This window comes from Periplaneta americana, chromosome 6 (assembly GCF_040183065.1).
Source record: "Periplaneta americana isolate PAMFEO1 chromosome 6, P.americana_PAMFEO1_priV1, whole genome shotgun sequence".
Lineage (NCBI taxonomy): Eukaryota > Metazoa > Arthropoda > Insecta > Blattodea > Blattidae > Periplaneta > Periplaneta americana.
In genome coordinates, this window is record NC_091122.1 from 33,670,125 (window position 1) to 33,685,977 (window position 15,853).

General features: G+C 35.0%; 1 protein-coding gene across 2 annotated transcripts in view; it reads right to left on the bottom strand.

The window, feature by feature from the left end:
* LOC138701185 (dnaJ homolog subfamily B member 6-B-like) overlaps window positions 1–15,853 on the bottom strand; it is a 461,685-nt gene that overhangs the window by 342,959 nt on the left and 102,873 nt on the right. For both annotated transcript variants that reach the window (XM_069827816.1, XM_069827814.1), the window contains exon 2: window positions 13,104–13,173. The gene's annotated coding sequence lies outside the window, so the exon portion shown is untranslated. The remainder of the gene's footprint in view (window positions 1–13,103; window positions 13,174–15,853) is intronic.

The following is a 15,853-nucleotide window of genomic DNA, read 5'->3' on the forward strand; positions in this document are numbered from 1 at the left end:
GTTATAACGGTAATATTATCTATTTACTTCGTTCCAATAGATGACGCAATAGTAAGCACATTCCTTTCAAGGTTGATCTCCTGGTTGGAGAACAGTAACTATGTTTGCCATGCAAGTTATAATTTGTCATTTTGAGCTCTAGATTTTACGTAGACGGCGCAGTTATATCAAAATAACACGAGTTTAATTTTATTAACTTCCTTGTTTGTTCGATAAAGGAAATCTTTTATCAATTAAATAGTACCGCAGTAGCATTAAGAAGTCTAAACGCGCCGACATTATAGAGGTGTCGGGTTTGAGTCGACTGTTGATGAATTAATTTGATATAATTTTCAGCAGCCGCATTTATTGGCCTATCCGCCGCGCCGGCCAAAGATCAAATTCTGCTGACTTTAAATACAAGAAAGTTGATTCTAACCAAGCGTCATCGTGCACGCCTTACTGCGATGAGTGTTGATGATGAAGAAATGGGTGGTGATTTGTTTCAATGCTGAATGTCATTGTGGATGTGAACTATAATTAGTAGTATTTTAATTGGAACTAAAATTTACTGGTAGATATATTTATTTTGCGATTCTTTATCAACTGCGTAATGACATGAAGGTGAAAATGACAGCGAAATGACTCCAGCGCCGAAAGTTAACCAGCATTTGCTCTTAATGGGTTGAGGGAAAACCTGGAAACGTCAACCAGATAACTCGTCTCATCCGGGATTTTAACTCTGGCTCGCTCGTTTCACAGTCAGACGTGCTAACCATTACTACAAAGTAGTGGACTGGAAATATAATAGGAAGTTGAGAAATGTACGACAATTTTATGAAGTACGACAATTTTCATAAGTTAGTACGACGGTTTCGATTCCTTTATCTGGCAACCCTGGTGAGTAGCAGAATTTGCTGCTTTCACTACTAATAGAACGATTATTATGTAGCCAGGGTGGCACTGTTTATGTATCCGTTGAGAGATCTTTTTCAACAATATAAACTGATTTTGTCCAATAAACGTGACACCAATGAAAAGACAAAATTTTGGAAATAGGAAGAGTTATACAGAGAAGAGTTTATTTACAGATAGGACATTGTCTAAAATGTTTCGAAACACAGACTAAATAACAACCAGTTCCAGTTTTACAATCATGGAAGAAAAAAACGAGGCATTAAAGAGATTTAGATGATTGCTGCCAATAGGAATTATAATAGAGAAATCTACATATCTAATACAAGTCACAGCATTGCCAGCAGCTATCTCAGACCTTATATCTGTTCCGTTCAGATGTGTACATGTTAAATTGGTCTTTGTCATTACTACCGCAGTTTCACAAAATTTCTCCAATGCCGAAGGACACTGGCCTACTATTCCAAACAGCCTTCTATTGTTCGGTAGAAACCAGAAGCGGCTACCAGAAGGCTGGTAGTTTTTATTACGCTGTCTTACACGGGTTTTCTGAATTTCACAATGAGGAATTATTTCCAAGATTAAACATCTCGAAAAAGTTTCAACATGAATAGAATTAAATGCATCAAACATAAAAATAAAAATTATATATAGACGAGTTTGAGAAATCTTAATGCACCATGCTCTGGTTCACAAGTTGGAAAAGGCAAGTCGGCGAAATAGAGAGGAAAAAAAAACACAAGACAACCAACATCAGAAGCTATTGTCTGTCGGCAGTCTTTTACGGCTCGAACACGTTTATATTACGATTACCAGCGCATTACGATTAAAACAAGATTTACTGACAAGAACTGTCAAATGTTGTAGCTATATCGTGTGAACATCAGACTAAATAAAACGAAGCACTATTCTCCAGAAATTGCAAGTTAGACGAGTTAGTTTCATCATTAGGTGGATTAAAGGCTACTGGAACCAAATTTCTTAGTTTCGACTGAAGACAATGTAATTATAAAAGCGACAAAATACTTCCTTCAGAAGAAAAATAATGCTATGGGTTTCGTCTCGAAAGCATCATCGAAGCCGCCTTGGTATAGTGGGGTCCATGTAAGATTATTTCCTAAGAAACTTATATGGCCGTTTTTTTAATGTTGCCAACTGTTACCAGATATCATAAAAGCAGGTAGAATCACAATACGATGTACTGAAACAATAATATTTATTTATTTAGTGTTCATTAACTGCTCTAATATTAAAATATATTTTGTCTGGCAACATGAAATCCTTGGTTTCGCTGAACAGTTTACGATTCATGAGCCCTAACCTAAAAATGTATTTTATTTGATCACATGAAATGATAAGTACGAACTTCGAAAAGCAAATATCACTTTAATATAAATGCTGTTTATTTATTAATTATCATCGTATTATTTGAAGGGGTAGGAATGAGATAGTCCAAAGCCACACTTTTAATAAAATACGTTTGGAAATATGTATCTACACCAGTAGACCACGGCATCTTAGCCCGGAAACTCTATATCAATTAGACACCGGCCGTGAAAGCCTACATGTTAAAATCAAATGCAATATTCAAAACATTCATTTCACTTGAATTACGCTACATAATGACTTGCAGAATTTCCCGAGTGTAAACAGTCTTTCTTCAGTTAAAATTATCTTCACGGGGAGAGGGAACTCTTATAATTTAATTATTTAATTATTGGAATGAACTGCTCTCTTCAACAAAAAAAAAAATGAGCAAAACAAGAAATAAAAAATAGTAAAGCGGAAAGCATGATAAATTCCAAATAATGGATTGAAATTATTAAATTCCCGACCCCCAAGTTATATTTTTCTACGTTTCACTACATTATAATATTTTGTGTAAACTAAAATAAAACTGAATTTGGAAATTAATTATATATATATAATTTATTTCAAGAAATAGTCTGCCCAGGCATCCTGGGTTGCCAAAAACACAGAATAACACACATATAAGAATAGTAATGATTACAGTAAGATAGATGAGCCAAATTTAAATGTGAACTAGGAGCTTAAGTTTAAGAAATAATAAATTTGTACATATATTTGTAACAATCACACACTAACGAATAGAAAAGGGGGGGGGGTATTATGATATTCCGTATAAATGATTTTTCAGAATTGCCACAGACCCTTTAATGGTTGAAGTAATTATTTTTGGAATAATGTCATGGATTCCAAATGTTTTGATAGTGTTTACAGTTGATCGTGGGATGGTGCCCCTCGCTCCGATCATTAAACCATGTACTTCCCAGGTGCATTCCATCTGATATTTTTCTCGAAAATACGGAATAGTAGGCTCATAAATTTGTTGTTATTATAAACGTAAAATCCTCCAAGTATTCGGGGGCCTAGTAATAACTATTATAATACAGAACCACTCCACATTTTCAAGTAACTCTCAAATTGCATATTTCAGCATTTGTCATCAATTAAGACTTATGCTATTACTGCAGGTCCCACGCCGTGATGTGGTCTGGGGCATCCTGTCTAGGACTCGCGTTACGAAATGCGCGCCGGTTCGAGTCCTCACGGGGGAAGAAATTTTCTCATGAAATTTTGGCCAGTGTATATAACTCCGCCGTATGTGTGTGGCGAATAGAGCTCCTCGAACTCTATTTGTAGTGGAAAGGTCAAACCTCTGCCCCCAGGCATATGGACGGTATGGGACCGGTATCCACTCAGCATCGTGATGCTACGATAGGCAGCGAAATCCGTTTACGAAAGCCAGCTATAAGGGCAGGGGGGGGGGGATCATCATGCTAATCACACGACACCTCCATCTTGGTTGGATGATCGTCCACCTCTGCTTGGGCATGTGGAAGTTAGGCTGGTCGGTTCTGAGCCCTTAAAGGACTGTAGTACCACGGATTAATGATGAAACTATTATTATTATTAATATTATTATTATTATTATTATTATTACTATTACTATTATACTACTGTAGAAAATTTCACACTTTTTGACGACTGTTCGAAGTATTTATTTCTGTATATTCAACAGAACAAGAAGGGTAACAAAAAAATATAGCAAGCGATGAAATAATAGCTTTAATCACGAAGTTAAACAGTATCCTAGAAAACATCTTCAGATGTTTAATACCCGTATTTTCCATGTAAACAGGACAGGAATGCAATGAATCACCGCTACCTGCTTTTAAGATCAAGTTGCATCGCCGTCAGAACGAAATTATGAAATTACGGCAGCTTCTGAAATTACTCCTCCTGATCTGCATATTAAAGGATTAGTAATTATTTCAGAAACCTGCTGCTCTCTAAATGCTTCACTGGTTGCAGAACGAGTCAATTATTCTGTGAAGAACCGCTCAGAACGTTTAATTATTGCTAACTTAGCAGCCTGATTCCTCGAAGTCTTTCATACCGATATAAAGTGTTACTCTTCGTAATTGACCATCTACAAAAAAAAAGTGATTTACTCCTCTAATTATTTAGTTATTATTCCATTTATTCAATTTAGTTATTTATTTATATAAAAATATTAGTAATTAAACATAGCTCAAGTACAAAGCCCTTCGTAACGGGACATAAATAAATGTTCCCTTCCACAGTGCGTCTGACGTCAAGGTGTTTGTTGGGTGTTGCATGCGTGCAGTTCGCCTCAGTCTGTTATGAATAGGGAAAGAAAGTTAATGCATTTGCATATTTGTTCTCTATCGTTGTGTGAATATGCTAAAATATTATCTACATAAATAAAAAATTTCTGAATACAATTATATTACTTTTATTGTGCATAAAAGCCCATATTTTGCCTTTATTTTTAAAAGCATCATATTTTAACATTTATCCACGAAAGCTGCATATTACGTACCTATGTTTATTTGTCTTTCCCTCATTTTTAAAAGTGTGTAACCTCGTAAACACGACTAATTTATGTTCATGAATTTTGAACGTAACGATGACGCCCTCATAGCGAGCCTCTCAAGTTAGCAATTGGTATTCCTTTACTGCAGTCTTTAGCAGATTTCGATAGAATAATATCCAGTTTAACATCAGTTCCAGGAAATGTAGGAGATAAAGTGAACGAGAAAACAGCAAATATTCTTTCCAAAAACCCTGGTTATTATCAACTTAGAGAAATTCAAGATAGTCTCGAAGGAAAAACATCCTAAAAGCAACAAAATTTTCTACATATTCTTCACAGTTTTTGTGCATGCCCTCTTACTTCTTGTGACGCAGAACGAAGTTTTTGGCGCTACAAAGCTATGCTGAGAGACAACAGGCGAAGACTGACAACAGAAAACATACGTCACTGCTTAGTTGTGAACTGTAACAGCATAAATGGAGCATTCAGCAATGAGGCAAGCACTTCAAAATCCATAGACTAAATGTAAGTTACCTATATCTTATTATTCTGTTAAAATAATCTCAGACTGATAATGTATATATATTTTGTAGCATATTATCTATTTTTATGGCATAAATGCATACATATTCTTCACGTTTTTAGGGCATGAACTTCCTTTCCCTGGTTATGAACTACTGAAGAAATTAATCATTCGTGTATAATAAAGTGCAACTTAGTCTTTTTTTTTTTTATTTTTAGGTCACCAAAAGGATTATTCATTTGTGCGTAGTGTAGTGCAAGATGATGGTTTTTCTAATTGTTGATACTGGTTTTATACCATATTACAGCGGTTTCTTGTGGTTTTAAGTTATGCAAAAAGTGGAAGAAAATATCCAACAAGAATTTCGAACGAGTATTTCAGGATTCTTTTCGGAGATATAAAAGAGTACAAATTCACAAGACCTAGGTTCGATTAGGAACTCCCACTTCTTGTGGATGTCTAGTGATTGTTCACAATAATATTATGAATGATGATGAACCAGGTTCAAGAGCCTAAACTTTGAAAGTAGGCCTAATCCCTTATTCGCTAATCCCTTATTCATCTGTCGTAAAAAATCTTGGCTTCTTTTTTGATAATAATCTAAGTTGGAATTTTCAAGTTAAAGAAACGATAAAAAAAATCTGTTCCTCCTTTCACTCTTTGAGTCGCTTGAGAAACTTCTTGCCCCAGCAACTAAAACTTACCCTAGTACAAACCCTAGTAATGCCGCACTTCGATTATTGTGACGTTTTGTTAAGTGATCTAAGTTCTGAACTGTCAGTCAAATTACAGCGAGCTCAGAATATGTGCGTCAGATACGTGTGCAACATCCGACGATATGATCACATATCACCGTCCTTCGCAAGTCTCTCGTGGCTCCGACTTAAAGAACGCAGAACTTTACACTCTTTGTCTTTACTCTTTCGAATTCTGCACACCTCAACACCAAATTACCTTTCGTCTTGTTTCTCTTATCTATACTCTAACCACGACGTAAATACCAGATCACTTATCTGTGGCACGCTAAATATACCTCTTCATAGAACATCTTGTTATTCCTCATCTTTTACAGTATCCACCTCGCGTCAATGGAATTCCTTGTCACAAAGTATTAGGGGCTGCAAGACAACAAACACCTTTAAGAACAGCTTAAAAGATAACCTTATTAGCATTTCACTCCAATCATACTGATTTAAAATATTACTGACTACACTGTTGCTTTTTTCTTTAGACATCATCCTGATTGTGCTGCATTTTCAAAATTGTCTCATAATAATCTCTTTCTATTATCTAATATCATTTGAAATATATTAACATTCTATGTATTTTAGTTTAATTCTGCTACATAGTTTATTTCAGTGTTTAATTAATAGTTCATAGTATTTTGTTGTTTAATTCGTAAATAACTCTTGTATACATGTAACTCTCATCTAAATCAAATTGTTGAATTCTTTGTAAGTTCATGCATATGTATATACACTTTTTGCTGGTTGAGTGGAAGAGAAGGCCTTACGGCCTTAACTCTGCCAGCTAAAATAAATCATTATTATTATTATTATTATTATTATTATTATTATTATTATTATTATAATGTACTGTAGTTATAATGCAAAAGATGACGATGACGAATGTCATAAATGTATTGGCCTCCGGCATTGCTTATGCGATAGCATTTCTGCAAATCCACCTAACCTCGATTGGATTTCCGGTAATAAAGACATCTTCACCCAACTGAGACTAGAACGTATCATCTCTTATCTTGTGTTTATCTTATTGTTTTAAGTATGTGTTTTTATTTCAAGGTATCATTTTCATGAATGACAAAAAGAGATAAGTAGATAACCTAAGAAGCAACTAGTAGGCCTAAACCTCTGTGGGTCATGAATAGTTTGAGGACCACATTTCATTGTCCCAATATTTAGATCGTCAGTAATTGCTTCCGCATCGAAATACTTTTTTCGTGAGCTGGAAATCATGCTGCTCGGAACTAGAGACCATAAAGATAGCGTTCAAAATTACACCTCGGATACCTAGCGGCGGCACACAGGTTGCGAAACTCAGACATAGATAAAACTTATCAAGCGCCCAGCAGGCATGCGAATGAGAGTAATAAATCAATTTTTCATGGAGTTACACGGAAAGCACCACCACGAAGCACAGGTGTTCCTAGAACTAGTAAAGTTAAGGAACCAATGTATTCGCTCTCAAAATAATGCGATCACTTTCGAAACACAAGCGGAAAACTCAAATACACAGGAATATGACCATCTGACAATCGGGAACTACGTTCCATGCCAGCATTAATATCACCACACACATTCAATTCAATTCAATTTATTTGACCATTAGACATAGAGTTTTAGGCTTCGTCAGAATACATTGAAAAACATATTAATACATTAAAAAAAACACTAATACAAGAAACAGTAAAATTTAAATAATACAATGAAAACCTGAAGTAATTTGAGACTTTTAGATTAAAGAAAACTAACTAAAGTACAATTAAACTTATTTATTAAAATGCAATTTCATACAAATATGTGTTGAAAAATTCAGCAACAGAATAAAAAGGATTATTTAATAACCAATTGTAAAATCTAGTTTTGAGGCTATTGATTGGTAATTTATAATATTGACTGGGGAGCTTATTATATAATTTCATTCCCATAATTAAAAAGTTTGTGTTGCTCTTGTGTAATCTACAATATGGAATATTAATTTGTTCACTATTTCTAATTTCATTATCATGTATATTGGCCACTAATGAGTAATTGTCGATATTTTGTCGAGTGTAAAGTACTATATCGTATATATACAAATTTATGATTGTTAAAATCTGCGATTGTCTGAAAAGTGGCCGACAATGTTCCAGATAGTTTGATTTACATAAAATTCTAATGGCTTTCTTTTATAAAATCAACACGCTTCCAATTTTGGTTCCATTTACCCAGAAAATTAGGGCATATCGGATTATCGACTGAAAGAAAGAAAAGTAGGCACATCTTAAATAATTTTGATAGACGGAAGTCGTTAATTTCTTTAACAAAATATATAAAACTCTTGATAGCTTTGTGCATATGTATTCGATGTGCTTATCCCATGTTAAACTGGAGTCTATAAAAAGTCCTAGAAATTTTGTGTAGTTGAGTCTGTTGTCCTTATTTATTAGATAATTTAGGCTGAAAGTTATGTTGACAGTTTTTCTTTTGATTAAGCAAGAAACCATTAGATTCACACCATAAAGCTATCTGTGATAGAGTGTCGTTGTTGAGAGCATGTAATTGATTTAGAGCAGAGGAACAACATAAGAAAGTAGTGTCATCTGCATACATAATTGTTATTGCTTTGATGAATTCTGGAAGGTCATTTATTGCTATTAGGAATAATAGAGGACCAATTATTGAGCCTTGTGGAACCCCATAATGTGTAGTGGTGAGACTTTATCACCTAATACCCTCCCTCGTCTCATGATATTTTTAGCCACAAAAAGTGGGAGAAATTATTCTAGTATATTTTCTCAAGTAGTGTATAAAGCAGTCCAAGTGTTTATAAACGTAAATATAATTTGTAAATTCAATTTCTTTATTGATGTTGGCTCTAAGTTTCAGATTCTTTTATCTGGTGGGAAAAGTGAAGGATAATTAAGATATGCGTAAACAAATATTTTTTACAAACAGGTTTACAATGTAATATCGCATCTTCCTGTGACCTCTTATTCTTTTCCTCCAATTCTATCTTTCCACTCCCATTCTTGTAATCCTTTCTCTGCCAGCGCTTTATTTAAGTATATCTTGCAACCATATGTTTTGCGGTCTGCCTCTGCCTCTCTTTCCCTCTGGAATCCAATCTAAAACTCTTCTTGGTAGCCTTCCTTCATCCATTCGCTTTACATTTCCACATCATTGTTTATATTTTACGAAATCTAAAATTGAATTTTCTTTATTTATCTATTGCCCGATCACTTCATTTCTTATTTTTTTCAAGTTTAGAATGTCTGGCCAAACGTCGTAAAAACTCCATTTCTAATTATTCTAATAATTATGACCGCAAGTTTTGATTTAGCTTCCATGTTTCCGCTCCATATGTTGTCAAATTCAGAACTATAGACAGATAAATATTTATTTTAGTTTCCTTAAAAATAGGCTTCATTACAAAAATGAATATTTCAATTACTACCGGTAATTCGACTCTGTCGATATAGTAATATGCGTTACAAGAGCGATATGTTGACGTTTTCATGTTCGAGGAAAAGATTGAAAAAGCGAAACGTAGTTGAGCTTTTTTAATTTCCGAGAACATGAAAACAAACATACCGCTCGTGTATCGTACATTATTTTGTGCGAAGATCATTTATTACATACCTGAAAGAGGAATGTCTAATTACTTGCAATGAAATCTCCATCTTGGTTTTTGTTCAATGACGGCAACTTTGGAAAACAAATATATCTATCTTCAACATTGTACCTATAAAATGTTTTCTGTGTTTACTATACTCCAGCAGGCCGTGATATACGTTTGTCTTCCCCCCCCCCCAGTCTATGATGAGTCTGGAATCTTGTTGATTTTTTCACGGCTTCCTTAATGTTACTTGCATTACAAATGCAGTAACTCTTGTGGTGTTGTAGAGTTTACTTAATTTTTGCAAATATTTAAAAACAATAATTAAAAGTGCAATTTAGGTGAAATTGCAGTGGTAAGTTTCCAATTTATAATTATTACTATATTGAACGTCTTTAAAAATAATATGTTAAAAGCCTAAAGCAGTAAAATGAATATGACGCTTAAGCGGTAAGAATAGGGAAATTGTTATATGTGTTACGTTCGGAATACTGAATGTGGTATTTCACACTTACCGCGTATTGGTTGTGTGCGGAAAGCAAGCAAATACGCACGATCTCGCACAAAATTTGTTTACACAACTGACTTCATATGAGTGAATGACGAATAGCCAAGTACACGCGATTAGTTAAAAAAAACTACCGGTAACTTTAAAAAACAGTTATTTCAAATAAAACATGTTACATACTGAAGTTCATTCAAAACAGCTGAATAAACACTGACTCGCTAACAATAACCTTTCATGTTTTCTCTCCCTCCCTATCCACTCTGTTGTCCTAACTGTTTTCACACACACACACACACATCTGATTCCGATAAAACATCGTGTTCATTTCCACTATTCCACAACATCCCATCCTCGGCCCCATCACGAGCATAGGAAATTCTAGTTTTCTAATCTTTTCTTAATAACTTCTTCGGTGATCAGCCCACGATTGGATTATCCACTCAAACATAATCCTTATAGACGGCTTCTAATGTACTTAGCCTATATTGGAGGTAGAACGAGAGATAAAAAGAGAAAGAGATAGCAAAACTTATAGTGAGGATCACGTATGAGTAGTTTATAAAAGGCTGTTGCCAACTATTATCAGATATCACCAAAGAGGGTAAAGTCACAATGCCATGTACTGAAAATAATAATAATAATAATAACAATAATTATTATTATTATTATTATTATTATATTACATTTTTAGGTTAGGTCTTACGAATCGTAAACTGTTTACTCAAAGCAATGAATTTCATGTTGCCAGACAATAGTACATTATGCAATGAGCCTATAATGAAGGTAATTAAGAAGTGAGTATGGATATTTATGAAACGAGCACAAGCGAGTTTCATAATTTTCATACGAGCTTCTTAATTACCATTATAGGCGAGTTTCATACTACTTTTTATGCTCGACCATATTTCTAACTTGATATTATTAATTTTATTGTATCTGACCTGGAGCAATGTCCCGTATGTTGTGAGATGTGCGCAGACGCGAAAGTATTGATTTTTTCCGAGGAACAGATGTGCACATTGACCTTGCTAGGCCATAAGAACCTACAGAGATAACATTGAAATTAAATTAGACATTGAAAAACGAGATGACAAATTGAATTTATTTGAATATTATTTACAATTAACGCTAATTATTATAGTAACAGAACATAACCTTCTGCGACAGTATTGGATTTCCAGCCTCCGTATCTTTTCGCTAATTCTCTTTCGATTGCATATCCGAGAATAATCGATACTTGCGGTTTTATAACGGTAGAAAGCTGACCTGTCATTGGCTGACCAGTTGTAACCTGAGTCGTCATTGGCTGAAAGACCTGACCTTTAATGAGTAGGTGCACTTTAATGACATGCATTAAAGGTCTGCTACCAGGTGTATAATTACTACATTTCGGCATGGTCGAGCATAAAATTCATTTTAATATTGGATCATACCAATATACTAATTACCATCATAATGTGCGAGAGGTCCAGGAGGAAAATATACTCTTTCACAGATTATTAAACCATTTAGAAAACAAATCCCAACATAAAAATGAGATGTAGTAAATAAGCAAGACGTTGCTGTCAAAAAAATAAACAAAAGAGAGAGAACAGTGCGTCTACTGAAACTTCAGCGTTCTGAAAAATATTTCCAGGGGAATTTCAACACATCCTTCTTCAGTTGAGCATAATATTCGTTAATTTATAAAAATTAAATAGTTGAGCCTACTGAAATCAACTCACAGCATAGCAACTTATTTGAAGATTGACATGTTATTATTTTTCATTAACTACAACAATAATATAATAATAATAATAATAATATAGTAATAATGTCAATCATAATAACGTATCATCAATAATAAACATTTTGTATGGAAGGTAGCCTGCTTAAACTACTTACTACAGGCCTCACCGAGGATTTCGGTCACCAGCTGCTACTGGAAACTACAGTATTTAAACGATCCTACTTGTACTTAATCCGGAAAAAATAACATAGAGGGTCAATGGATCTGTAACCATGCGGCATTGTAACTAATGCATAAGTTATTCCTTACTGATCAGATAAAGTAGCACTAATCTAAATACCAAATACGATTCTACAGATATTTGCAATACATCAGCTGCAAACTATTGTAACGTCCTATTTCAGCAGCTGCACGTACAGACTGCTGGTGTCAAAGTTCGAACCCCTTACTTTCAAATAGGGAACAAACACATTATTTCGTGAAGATGTAATGAAATGCTTTAAAAAAATCAAATTACCCGATTCGAAAAGTCTTGAAAGTCTCTGTTGGTCTATATTAACAATAATAACCCGCAACTGATTGTATTTTAAGCGTTTTGATGGAATTTCACGCACGTCTGGAGGTTAGCAAAACACGTTCTACAATCCAGTTTTCTATGACCCTGAAAAAAAAATCTTACGTGGTCTAATGGAGATTGGCGTTTGTATAGAGGTAGGCCCTTCCAATTCTTATATCAAATAAGGAGAAATAAAACTCACCAAACAATATAATTACAAAAAAAAAAAAAAAAAGACAATCTGGCAAGCCGAGTGACCTACAAATAGCGTGAGCACTAATAATCGGCAACACCACTGTGCTGCAATACTCGGAACCATTACCTCTGTGAGAAACAACCTGCAATTCCTGTTCCACGCAAGTACAAAAAAAAATAATAATGCCCAAAAATGTTAAAGACACCATAATAAATTAAGAAATCGCTGCCGCTTCAGTTGACCTCAAAACCTGTTCAAAACGCATTCATTCATCATTGAATTAAAAAAAGAAATAGCACGTCAGCAATTCATTGACATGACGCTCGTGAGACGTGCTGCCTGGTCGTAAAACAAGAAAACGGGACGTCCCACTTTTATACAAATTATGTATACCAGATAGTTCTGGGGCCGCCGGCTATTAGAAAATTTAAACGCCAAACAGAACAATGAACTTTGGGGGGAGACTTCTATCAATTAATAAGAAGTGTTCCACCTACGTGTTAGTGACCTCCGGAGCATAAACGGCGCGGCGCAGGCTGGAGACGAAGACGATCTCTCTGGAGACACCTGTCAACAAAAAGCGACAAATTAAACTAATTACTACACAAAACTAGAAACTCCACTTCCTTAGTGTTACGAAGAGACAGCATTAATAACTGCAAGTTCTATTTTTACGAAAATAAAGCGTTCAGTCTTAGAAAGACGATAGCTACGTTGTACAGGAATGGGAACTCGTAGACCTGGCGTTGTACAGGGACATCATTTTATTTCTACTAACATTTCTAATATTAACCTGACTATACCTGACTATTCGACAGATAATGGAGAAAAAATGGGAGTATAAGGGTACAGTGCATCAATTATTCATAGATTTCAAAAAGGCATATGACTCGGTTAAGAGAGAAGTTTTATGTGATATTCTTATTGAATTTGGTATTCCCAAGAAACTAGTTCGATTAATTAAAATGTGTCTCAGTGAAACATACAGCAGAGTCCGTATAGGTCAGTTTCTATCAGATGCGTTTCCAATTCACTGTGGGCTAAAGCAAGGAGATGCACTATCACCTTTACTTTTTAACTTCGCTCTAGAGTATGCCATTAGGAAATTCCAGAATAACAGAGAGGGTTTGGAATTGAACGGGTTACATCAGCTGCTTGTCTATGCGGATGACGTGAATATGTTAGGAGAAAATCCACAAACGATTAGGGAAAATCCGGGAATTTTACTGGAAGCAAGTAAAGAGAGAGGTTTGAAAGTAAATCCCGAAAATACAAAGTATATGATTATGTCTCGTGACAAGAATATTGTACGAAATGGAAATATAAAAATTGGAAATTTATCTTTTGAAGAGGTGGAGAAGTTCAAATATCTTGGAGCAACAGTAATAAATATAAATGATACTCGGGAGGAAATTAAACACAGAATAACTATGGGAAATGCCTGTTATTATTCGGTTGAGAAACTTTTATCATTCAGTCTGCTGTCAAAAAATCTGAAAGTTAGAATTTATAAAACAGGTATATTACCGGTTGTTCTTTATGGTTGTGAAACGTGGACTCTCACTCTGAGAGAGGAACATAGGTTAAGGGTGTTTGAGAATAAGGTGCTTAGGAAAATATTTGGGGCTAAGAGGGATAAAGTTACAGGAGAATGGAGAAAGTTACACACCACAGAACTGCACGCATTGTATTCTTCACCAGACATAATTAGGAACATTAAATCCAGACGTTTGAGATGGGCAGGGCATGTAGCACGTATGGGCGAATCCAGAAATGCATATAGAGTGTTAGTTGGGAGGCCGGAGGGCAAAAGACCTTTAGGGAGGCCGAGACGTAGGTGGGAAAATAATATTAAAATGGATTTGAGGGAGGTGGGATATGATGATAGAGAATGGATTAATCTTGCATAGGATAGGACCAATGGCGGGCTTATGTGAGGGCGGCAATGAACCTCCGGATTCCTTAAAAGCCAGTAAATAATAATAATAATAATAATAATAATAATAATAATAATAATAATAATAATAATAATACCTTTGGATTAACGGCTGAGAACCGGAAACACTGTTTATTACCCCCTTCAACGACCGGAGTCTGATGATACTTGATGATACTGGTGTAAAACACAAATCACTTTACTAGATATAGGAGGGAAGAAAATTAGTGCATCCATTTACGTACGTGTTGTGTTGAAATCATAACGCAACGGAACTGAATTATCTATTGATATTAAAATTAACACTGGCATTACTAATTAATTACGTTCAAATTTTACAAGGTTCAATTATACTTCCATTCTATCAGTTTCCTTTACTGCAAACCAAAATCACTATAATCTATTAGAGTATGTAGTAATAGAGGAAAAGTGGTTAGATTTCACCCTTAGGATTTAAAGTAAGCGGATCCGTACTATAGCCTTATGTATCATTATTGAAGATTCGCTGTTCTAATACGTACTGCATTGCCACGAACTAAACTGAATAGAGTTTAATGGAGGCCAGTTGTATACTAATGACCTTGATATCTTTTCAGCCTGTGTTATCCGCCCATAACACTCAACACAAAACCTTCTACGCTCGATCCAGGGGAAATGTACACACTACTTCCTCGGCAGTCACGTTCGATCTACAGCAGTAAAAAGCCGACGGCATTTCCCTAAGCAAAACCTATTTTTTTTTCCTGACGAACGCCATACATAACGAGGAAATAAAAATGTGTTGAAATTTAACGATGGAAAACTGACAAGAAAAATTTACTTTTTTCACAAGAATAAAATTCCAACTCAAGCCCGAACGCAACTTCGAATCAGTAGGCAAACATGCTACCGCCTGAAGCAGCTCAAGTAATTAATCCGAACTCAGATTTAAGTGTAATGTTAAGAAATTCATTAATAGACAAGAGATATATTCAAAGTGCAGGGCCTATCAAAGAGAAAATAAAGCATACAATAATGGAAAGAATGCGTTTTGCTTACGTCTTCAAGTAATATTCCTGAACTGTAAACGAACATTGAAATATATGGCCTTCAAGGAAGAAATATGGAGAGACCGAAAACAAAATCCTGACACAGTAACAGCAAGCAATGAAGAAGTTAGGGTGCCTTGACTCTAATGTTCATGTCCCGATACACTTCAATAATATACGACAGTCACCAGAGAGACCTTTGTCTTTACAATCAAAGAAACTGAGGACTGTAGTCGTAGAATTCCGACTCAATCATTCTCTCAGCCGATTGGAATCTCTACAC